A 10,043-nucleotide genomic window follows, 5' to 3' on the forward strand; every position below is an offset into this window, starting at 1 on the left:
TAGATTAAAGAGTTTAAGGAAAAAATTTTTAATCTTTTATAGAAGAAAGGATTTGAATTAATGGTTAGGTTAGGAATGTACCTAGAATGCCTTGTTTGGTTAAAATGAAGGAAGATAACCTAAAGCATCTAAAATGGATTATCACATCCCCACTCAATGATGTAGTTGTGATGTTCTTTTAGGTAGAAGACTAGAGGTTCGTAAGACAAGGATCGTAAACTAAACAATGGGAATCAAAATCCCCATAACCAATACTACCACAATAAAGATTGAGATTTACATGATTGTGAAGAGTGACTCATCCGTGGAATTCTCCCTCGCATTGTTTACAACCTTGCTTACATTGCTATTGACATACTTTTTTTATTTTATTATCAGTTATTTATTTACTATTTTTACAACCATTTTGATACTTTGAAACACTTGGATATATTATTGTCGAAATAAAATTTAAGCAAATTTCTAATCAAGTAGTCCTTATGGGTTTGACATCAGATTCTTTTGAGTCACTATATTACTTGTAAGATCATGTGCACTTGCATGTGTAATAGACCGTAACAAGATTTTGGCGCCATTGATGAGGATTAAAATTAATTTTATAAATTTTTGCTTTTGATAATAAAATTTAAGTGTTAACAACTTGATCTTAGCGGTTGAATTTTGCAGGAAAGAGAAAAAGAATTGGTTGTGCTATATTTGGAACCAGAATAGATATTTAATCAAAGGTGGAGGGCAGTAACACTTTAATACCCAATCCAACTAATTCAAATGATAGAGCCAATTAACATTGTTCCTATTGCTCTAGCTGCTCCGACAAATAGAGAAGAAGCTAGAAATATTCGAGAAATGGCAATACCACATAGTGAAAATGCTAGTAATAGTATGTGCAAGCCAGCTGCAGGTGGTCGGTTTGAATTAAAGCAAAATATGGTGCAAATCTTGCACACGAGTGGGTAGTTTATAGGTTTATCCGATGAGCATCCACAATAACATCTATAGAATTTCCCTAAGATTAGTGATACCTATATTCCTACTAGATTATCTACTGATTATGTCAGACTGACTCTCTTCTCTTTTTCTATATTGGGGGAAGCGAAGAGATGGTTAAATGCAAAACCACAAAACTCCATCACTTTTTAGGATGATCTGGTTCAAAAATTCCTTATTCAATTTTTTCCATCTGGGAAGAAAACATGACTAAGAAATGAAATTCTGAGTTTTCGGAAGAAAAATGGAGAGAATCTATACCAAGCTTGGGAAAGATTAAGGGCTATGCTCTATAATTTCCCTCACTATTATCAGGATAATGATGTGTTGGTGCATACTTTTATTAAGGGTCTCGAACCAAACACAAAGATTCTCCTGGATTCAATAGTAGCTGGACAGGTGTTAGAGAAGACTTATGATGAATTGTACACACTGCTAAATCAAATTTCACAGGGGAATCCTGAGTGGAATGTAAATCCAAAAACGAGTGTAAAGAAGATTGTAAGGGTACTGGAGGTTGACCATTTTGCATCTATATCAACATAGATTCCAGCATTACAAAATCAAATAACTATGTAGTTCAGTAATATGAATTTGTGGAATACACCACCAACAGTAAATGTAGTACATCAGGCACAGACTTGGTGTGAGGTATGTGGTAACATTGAATATTTAGAAAATGCTTGTGTAGATAATCCAGAGTATATTAATTATGTGGAAAATGCAAATCTCCAAGGAAATTAGAACATTGGAAACTTACAATCCTAACTGGAAAAATCATCCCAACTTCTCATAGGGTGGAAATCAGGGACAAAATGTTAATCAATATCTTGGGCTAGTAAATCAAAATAAACAATAACATGCTTTGGGAAATCAAGCCACTGCTCAATCAAGTAATATTGAAGAGATGCTAAAATAGATTATTGCTACTCAATCATAGCTGGTAGTAGATATAAAGAATCAATAGATTGTTACAAAGAACTTAGAGGTTCAAATGATTCACATTGCAAGGGCAAAAAACACTAGATCTTAGGGAGGTTTACCTTGTGATACTTAGCCGAACCCAAAATAAGTGTATATATTTACTACTTGAAGTGGGTTGCAACTGAAGGAATTAGAACCTAAGCAGGTGAATCACAAAGCTATTGATGGTGAAAAAGCAAAGAATAAAAATAAGGTTGTTGAAGATAAATCCAAAACCACAAAAACCAAGGTGGAAAGTTTAAATCCACCTCCATCTTTCCTACAAAGGCTGAGGAAACATCAAAAGGAAGTTTACAATAAAAAGTTCATTGATGTGTTCAAACAGGTTCATGTTAACAACCCTTTAATTAATGTTTTGCTGAGTGCCCCAAAATATGCAAAGTATATTATAGATATTATAGCCAGCAAAAAACCTCTAAACTGAATATGCTACTGTTACACTTACTAAGGAGTACACATCATGAATTCAAAATAGGTTACCCACAATGCTGAAGGGTCCAGGGAGCTTTACTATTCAAATTATAATTGGTTAATCAATAAGTGCTCGAGTCTTATGTGATATTAGGGTGAGCTTAAATACTTTGCCTACATCCTTGTTCTGAAATATAGGGTTAGGCAGCCTGAGGCCCAACATAGTCATTTGCAGTTAGCTGACTATTCGCTTTCTAAACCTGACTGAATAGTTGAAGATGTATTGGTGCAAATGGAGTCACTCATATTTATGATGGATTTCATTATTATTGATTTTGATGTTGATCCAAAAGTCCTATTTATTTTGGGATGTCCCTTTCTAGCAACTATGCATTCAATGATTGATGTGTTTGTAGGACAGTTGACTATGCATGCTTATGACAAGGTTGAGGTGTTCAACCTATAAAAAGAAATAAAGTTGTAAGCAGTATATGAAGAATTATCTGCTATCATAGTCATAGACCTTAAGTCTAATTTTAACTTTATTACATCCAAGGAGCCCTATAGCGAGCGTTGATAGGATATGATATTTTAGGTAATGTTGAAGCATTTGAAATGGTTCAAATTTTGAATGTGGCAAACATTATGTAAAGCCCCAAAAGTACCCTCGGGACATCATATGGTGCTCAAGACTACAGTAATCCTAATCTAACCCATAAAGCCTACTAACTTAAAACTCATATTAAAAATGAAAAAACATATTAGAATCTGAAGGTAAATAAATTCATAGCTTAACTGAGAGTCTTTAACTTGGGAATCTTACATAAATATTTTGAACTTGAAATATAAACAGACTGACAAGCATCTAATTCTAATTGCAGAGCCATTGGGTTAAACCCTAGATGACCCAAACATAAACTGATGTCAAATAACTAAATACTTTTATCTATGAACAAAAGTCAGATATACTGGGTCCTCAAACTATGAGGACTATCCAAATGTTAGGATGTAGGTGTTGATTCACATAATCAATTGGGCTACTGGAAATGAGCACCAGAACCTACATGATAAGACAATGTACCATATAGACATATGTGGGTCAGTACCTATGGAATGTACTGAGTATGTGGGGGTGATTATATGAGTAAAATGATATCTAAATATTCATATAAACTTTCAAATGATGCATGCTAACTATAAATAACTCAACTTGAGCTTGAGTAATATAAAGATTACAAAATCATGAACATGCATAATAAAGCATAATAATAAACTTTGTGATCCATAACACTTAGTTCTAAAAGCTTTACTTTTTATTTTTTCTGTGGGAGATTCTTTTAACTAACATAAACCATAAGAGCTACGATGGAGTCCAATGTCTTACCCATTTTATGGAGAACTATCCGCCCCTCACCATCTGAATAGAACCTTAACTTAAGTGATCACTGAACTTCATCAATAATAGGAAAAAGCTTTACCTATGGTGGCTCATTGTTTCAAGGAATTTAGGATACGCTCATATGAATTCCCTTCTCGGTGCTAAATACTACTTCCAGAATACTTATATGCTAATACGTTAAGCAATCCACCTTAAAATAGCATAAGGTTTTATAGACTAAATAACCAGTTATGCTTCTCTTTACTTTAAATCATTATTAAGATGAACAGTTGTGGATTTCATGTCTTATCTTTAGATCAAAATATTAGGTATTTCTTTAAATCATGTTATAGAACATTTCAATGGAGCTTAAGAACATATACTTCTTGTAAACTCAGTACTTGTACTCGGGGCTTGGAATTCATACTTTAGTTCATAGAAATTCATAAAAAAACATCATGCTAAATAATCATCTTGAAGTCTTTCAATAGTATCTCAGTCAAGGTAATGAAATTCAAATCACATTATGCATCTTATAAGTCAAAATATGAATATATGTAAATCTTGATGCACTTCAAGCTTTCAATCTCATAGTAATATCATAAATTAAGAATATGGCTATTTAGGTATGAACCCTAATTAAAAATAAGTAAATTAAATCTCTAAATCATGCACTTTGGGAAAAAGTATGAAAGAATAACCTTGCTAATAAGCCCCACATACCTGAATTTCTTGACTTGTGAAGAGAGTTTGAATCTTGAGACTTGAGGGATGAGTTTGTGTGAGATAAACCCTAATCTGAATGTTCTTGAAGAAGAGAGGAGAAAGTGTCATTATTTTATTATGGAATAGAGGAAAATAATGCCCGTTTGAGGGTTATTGGTCATGGATGGGAAGTTAGATGAGAGAAAAATACCAAAAATCCCTCAACTAAACTTTATAGAAATTGGTCGTTAGTCTTTACGACTCATATGGAAGGGTACGACTATGCCTCTCAACTTGTAAGCTTGGCAGAATCTAAAAGGGTACACACTCATCACTATATGAGTCCCACCTATTAATAGTATCATCTTTATACAACTCTTAGCCCCTCACTTATTGCTTAGTTAGACTATCAGGGAGCCTATACTGATGGACTAACGACTTACCTCCATATGATTTGTACCCTACTTGATGACCTCTAGGGGTCAAGTCGTACCTATACTAGAATGACCACTATTCCACATTGCCTTGCATATGACTACAACATACCAATCGTATGTTGTACATACAACTCAAGGGAGATATTGTATGATGTACAAAAACTTTTAGATAAGGGGTATTACATTATATCCCCCTTAAAAACATTCATCCTCAAATATGATTCATCTAGGATTGGGATTTGGATAAGAATAACTACATCCACATTGATAATTGCAATCAAGCTTACAACTATCATCAAGATTTAGTTTCTCAGTACATAAAATACAATATAAGAGCACTTAAATGGACCTTAAGGGAAAGAACTTGTTGGAAATAACACTTTACCTTAGGTAGGAATGGAACTGGAGGAAAAGAAATGAGGATACTTGGCCATCATGTCTACTTCATCTTCCCAAGTGGCCCCATGAACCAATTGGTTCCTCCAAAGAACTTTCACCGAAGCTACTTCCTTATTCCTTAGCCTCCAAACCTGCCAATCAAGTATCTCAATAGGAATTTATTTATACAATAAGTTATCTTTGACCCAAATACTCTCTAGAGAAACTACTAAGGACGTTTTCTATACACTTCTTAAGCATTAAAATATGAAACACTGGATGAACCACAACCAACTTTAACCGAATATTTAATTCATAAGCAAACTCTCCTACATACTTCTTTTTCTCATATGGACCTAAAAATTAGGGACTCAGCTTTCCCTTTTTGTCGAATCTCATAATTACCTTCATAGGAGACACCTTTAAGAATACCCAATCGCCCACTTCAAACTTGAGCTCTTCTCTTCTTATATCAGCATATGATTTTTGATGATTCTGAGCCATTTTCAATATCTCATGAATTAGCTAAACCTTTCCAATATCTTCTAGAATATAAATCATCCCAATCAAGGCCTCTCTACCAACCTCAAACCATTTTATATGTGACCTATACCTACTTTCATACAAAGGTTCAAATAGAGACATATGAATGCTAGCATAATAAATATTATTGTAAGAAAACTCAATCAAAGTCAGATGGTCATAGAAACTTCTTTTAAAGTCTAAAACATATGCCCTCAACATGTCCTCTCGTGTCTGACTTATACTCTCAGCCTGACTATCGGTTTACGTATGAAATGTAGTACTAAGCTTAACCTTTGTACCGAGGTCCTTCTAAAAAGATTGACAAACGATGAAGTAATATTCGTGCCTCTATCTGAAATAATGGATAAAGGTATCCCATGAAGTTTTACTAACTCCTAGACATATATTCTGGCATAATCCTCTATGGTATCTGAAGTCTTTGACCCTAATTAAATCATGCTGATATATTGTACGAGGCAATTTTGTGATAAAATCCATATTCACTACTTCCCACTTCCAAGTAGGGATACTAATCTCTTTTAATGTATGACCCAATTTTTAGTTTCAACCTTGCTGAAAAGTGTGGCACTTGGCTACAAACTCATCTATGTCCCTCTTAATACCATTCCACCAATAAATTTCTTACAAGTCAGAATACATCATAGTAGCACTAGGATGAATGAAATACCTCAGACCATGATCCTCAGCTAGTAAAACACCATGGGTTTCTAGCCCTTAGAAAATATCTTGGATTTTTGGTCATTGGATAGGATACGATTAGGCGAAACAGATCATACACTGGGATATAAGTGGTATAGGTTAGTCTATGCTGACCAGTTTGGTTGGTAGGTTGGATTTGGTTTTTGGAATGTCTACGACTTTGGTGGCATGAGTTGTATCGGTGGACACAAGTCCACTTTAATTTGGGTCTTTTCTTTAATTAATCTTAGAATTGGTAGACTAAGTTGAATCTAAGTATTAGTGGCTCACCATAAGCTATAAGCTAGGGTATGAGTCGTACCATAGACTCGTATGATGGGAAGTGTTTGATTCTCTTTAGATTCTATTCCACCAGGGGTACGAATCATAGGTACCAGTTGTATACTTGGATATGATATGGTTTAGGTTAAGTTATACCTTGGACAATGTTAGGTATAAGTGGCATGGCCTTGGGTACGAGTGTGGGTACCACTCGTATTGAAGGGTACAAATGGTATAGATAATTATATCCCTCTGATGGGATTTTGGTACAGTTAAGTAAGGGCAAACTGGATATTTCCCCACTTTAACCTGATAATTCCCCATGACTTCTAACTGACTTAGGAGGTTATTTTCCCTATTATTATATTGTTTAACACTTAGAAAAACATTCTCTAATCATCTCTAAAGTCCTTGGGCCAGGGGAGCTAGAGTTTCATCATAAGGATTAATTTAGGGCTTGTGTTAGTGATTTATCTCCACCGTCTTCTTTTTTTAAGGCATGTTCTCTTCCCTTATTGTTAGTTTCAAATAACAACATGGTTTTATACAATTTTTCATGGTTTGATTATTTATGGCATTGGGTTTTCAAATATAATTTAGGGGTTTTGGTTATAAATGCTTTGTTATGGTCCTCCCATTTTTAGTTATGCTTTTATGTGCTTTAATGGTGGTTTTGGATAATTGGTTGCATGGGAATGGTTATTTGGTAATTATATTTGGTTTTGGAAATATTATGCCCCCAATTAGTTTGATAAAATGCCTATGAGAATGTTTTCACTACATTATTGGATTTTTAATGGAAGTTATGGATGATTTAAACTTGGTAATAGAATCCTAAATGGATAAATAATTTGGAATGGTCAAGATGGAATGGTTTTGGGTATAATAATCATTCTTGTGGGGTATAATGGAATCCCCCAAGTAATCATAATTATTGAATACTTGTGGGGTACATGCGACTCCCCCAAGTTAATTAGTTTAATGTGATCAATAGGTACATGGAAATCTCTTGATCTTTAAAAGTTTTGACTAAGGACAATACTTGGAAGATATAGTCATTATGACGTTACCACTATGTATAGCCTCAATTAATAACAATGGTTAAGTTAGTTGGAAATATTTTTAATTAGGTAATAAAGGCGAAGTGTGATAGCTAAACGTGAAAGTGGGAGTCCGACAGATGAACACTGGAAACTCATGCTTACCAAAAAGAGGGGTAGGTTATGGTGAACTTATATGATACTATAAGGTACATGTGAATCCTCTAATTATGCTGTACATACATATAATTCTGGGTGAAGGGTACTTGGGAATCCCTTACTCTTATGGTATCTCCGATTCATGTGGCTACACACACTGACGCCCGTTCAGGGGGTTACACTGGATCAATATAGCCTATGGGTTCTTAGGGAAGATTAAGCTACATATACCCAAATTAATGGTTTTAAATGCATGCTAAACTTGATTTCTTTTCCCAACATAATTATATATATATATATGGTTTGTATTCATATGGATGGCTTACTTGGTTTTGTTAAATGTCATTATTTTATCCTTATCTTGAGTTCATGCTAGAGTTCTCCTACTAACCCATCTTCGAGTGTCTGTATCCCCATGCAATGTAGGAACCTGTTGTTATACTCCTCCTATTTAGCAATTGGACTTTGAGATCAACAACTTAATTGAAGTGGTGATCTTCCATCTTTTCAAAAATTTATATTTCATGGATGTTATTTCATACTTTGGTTTATTATGGATATTTGTTTGACTATGGTTGGGAGCATGTCCCAACTAAATTTTGGTATTCTTTTGGTTAGAGGCTTTTATGGAACTATTATGGGTTGGAATGATTCGTATTGGTAGGTATGTCAGCCTTAGTATTGGCATTGGTATTGGTATTGGTATTGGCATTGGTATTGGGGCTGATATTGGTTGACTGTACTGTTGGTTATTCCATCCTCTTTTATTTTAGGATTATATATTATTATTATGAAACTCATATGGTTATGGTTTTAATTATGGTTTGGTTAGTATTGGTTATTGGTTAGGTATCAGACAGTTGGATTCATTTGGGTGGTCTCCAGTCCTGGTTGGACTTGGGATGGCCATTATGACAAGACCCTAGTTTGGGTCATGTCAAGTTGGTATCTAAGCTTTAGGTTCATGGTCAATTGGCAGTCCACAAAGCTGTGTCAAGTAGACTCTCTTTTAGGGGTGTATAGTGCACTACACTCATTAAAGAAAGGCTATGAGGGATTTAGGAATGTTTCACTTTCTTGGTATTCTATTTTTAAGCTTGGAGTCTGCGTCCTAGAATTTTCTCTAATTCTTATTTGTTAGCTTTTCAGATTATGCCTCAATAATTTGGAACATAAGAAAATTAATCTATCCCATCTAGGGATGATGTTTATGGGGTACGACCTACACCTAGAGTTCGCAATCGATCTCAGGGTCCTATCCCTGATTGTTCTTGAGTTCCCCTGATTTCTAATAGTCCTTCTTAATATGAGGTAACTAATGCAGAAATTTTCCAATCAATTCATGTTATTACTTTGTTGGTTGTTGCTCAGGCTGAGCAGGATACACCTGGCCTTTTATTTGCTGAGGCCACAAGGGTTAGCCAGTTTATGAGGATGAATCCTCCCACTTTTATTGGAGTAAAGGTGGATGAGGATCCTCAGGCTTTCTTGGATGAAATGGAGAAAATCTTCAGGGTGATGTAGGCCAAAATTATGGAAGGGTTAAACTTTACATCTTATCATCTCAAGTATATTGCATACAAATGATACGATGAGTTGGATAGAGATAGAGGTGATATTGAGGAGTTATCCTTATGGGTGGCCTTTTCTAATGCTTTTCTAGATTGTTTCTTTCCTTTGGAGCTGAGGAAAGTGAAGATGAAGGAGTTTGTGAATCTTAAGCTGGAAAGAATGTTTGTCAAGGAATATACCTCGAAGTTTCATCAACTGTCGAGGTATGCTTTAGACTTGGTGTTGGTATGAGAGCGAAGATGAGAAAGTTCACTTTTCGGCTATCTCAAGATTTGATCCTTGAAAGCAAAAATGCTTTGCTGATTAGGGGTATGGATAGTTTAAGGTAGGTTTTCCATATGTAGAAGGTGGAGAATGAAAAGATAAAACTTTCCTTAGGCAAGTAAGGCTTAGTCGGCTTCTTCATGCCCTTCTTTCCGGTTTTGTGGTCATTTTCATTAAGGATTTTATAATGAAGGAAGGGACATAGGTTTTAGATGTGTCCAT

At 34.8% G+C, this 10,043-nt stretch overlaps 1 non-coding gene across 1 annotated transcript; it reads right to left on the reverse strand.

Annotated features, from left to right (window-relative positions):
* Window positions 1-1,194: 1,194 nt before the first annotated feature.
* LOC124889880 lies at window positions 1,195-1,301 on the reverse strand. The gene has a single exon (XR_007048793.1). It is a non-coding gene; the product is annotated as a small nucleolar RNA R71 (small nucleolar RNA).
* Window positions 1,302-10,043: the final 8,742 nt, after the last annotated feature.

The sequence above is a fragment of the Capsicum annuum genome, chromosome 12, assembly GCF_002878395.1.
Source record: "Capsicum annuum cultivar UCD-10X-F1 chromosome 12, UCD10Xv1.1, whole genome shotgun sequence".
In the NCBI taxonomy this organism is placed as follows: domain Eukaryota; kingdom Viridiplantae; phylum Streptophyta; class Magnoliopsida; order Solanales; family Solanaceae; genus Capsicum; species Capsicum annuum.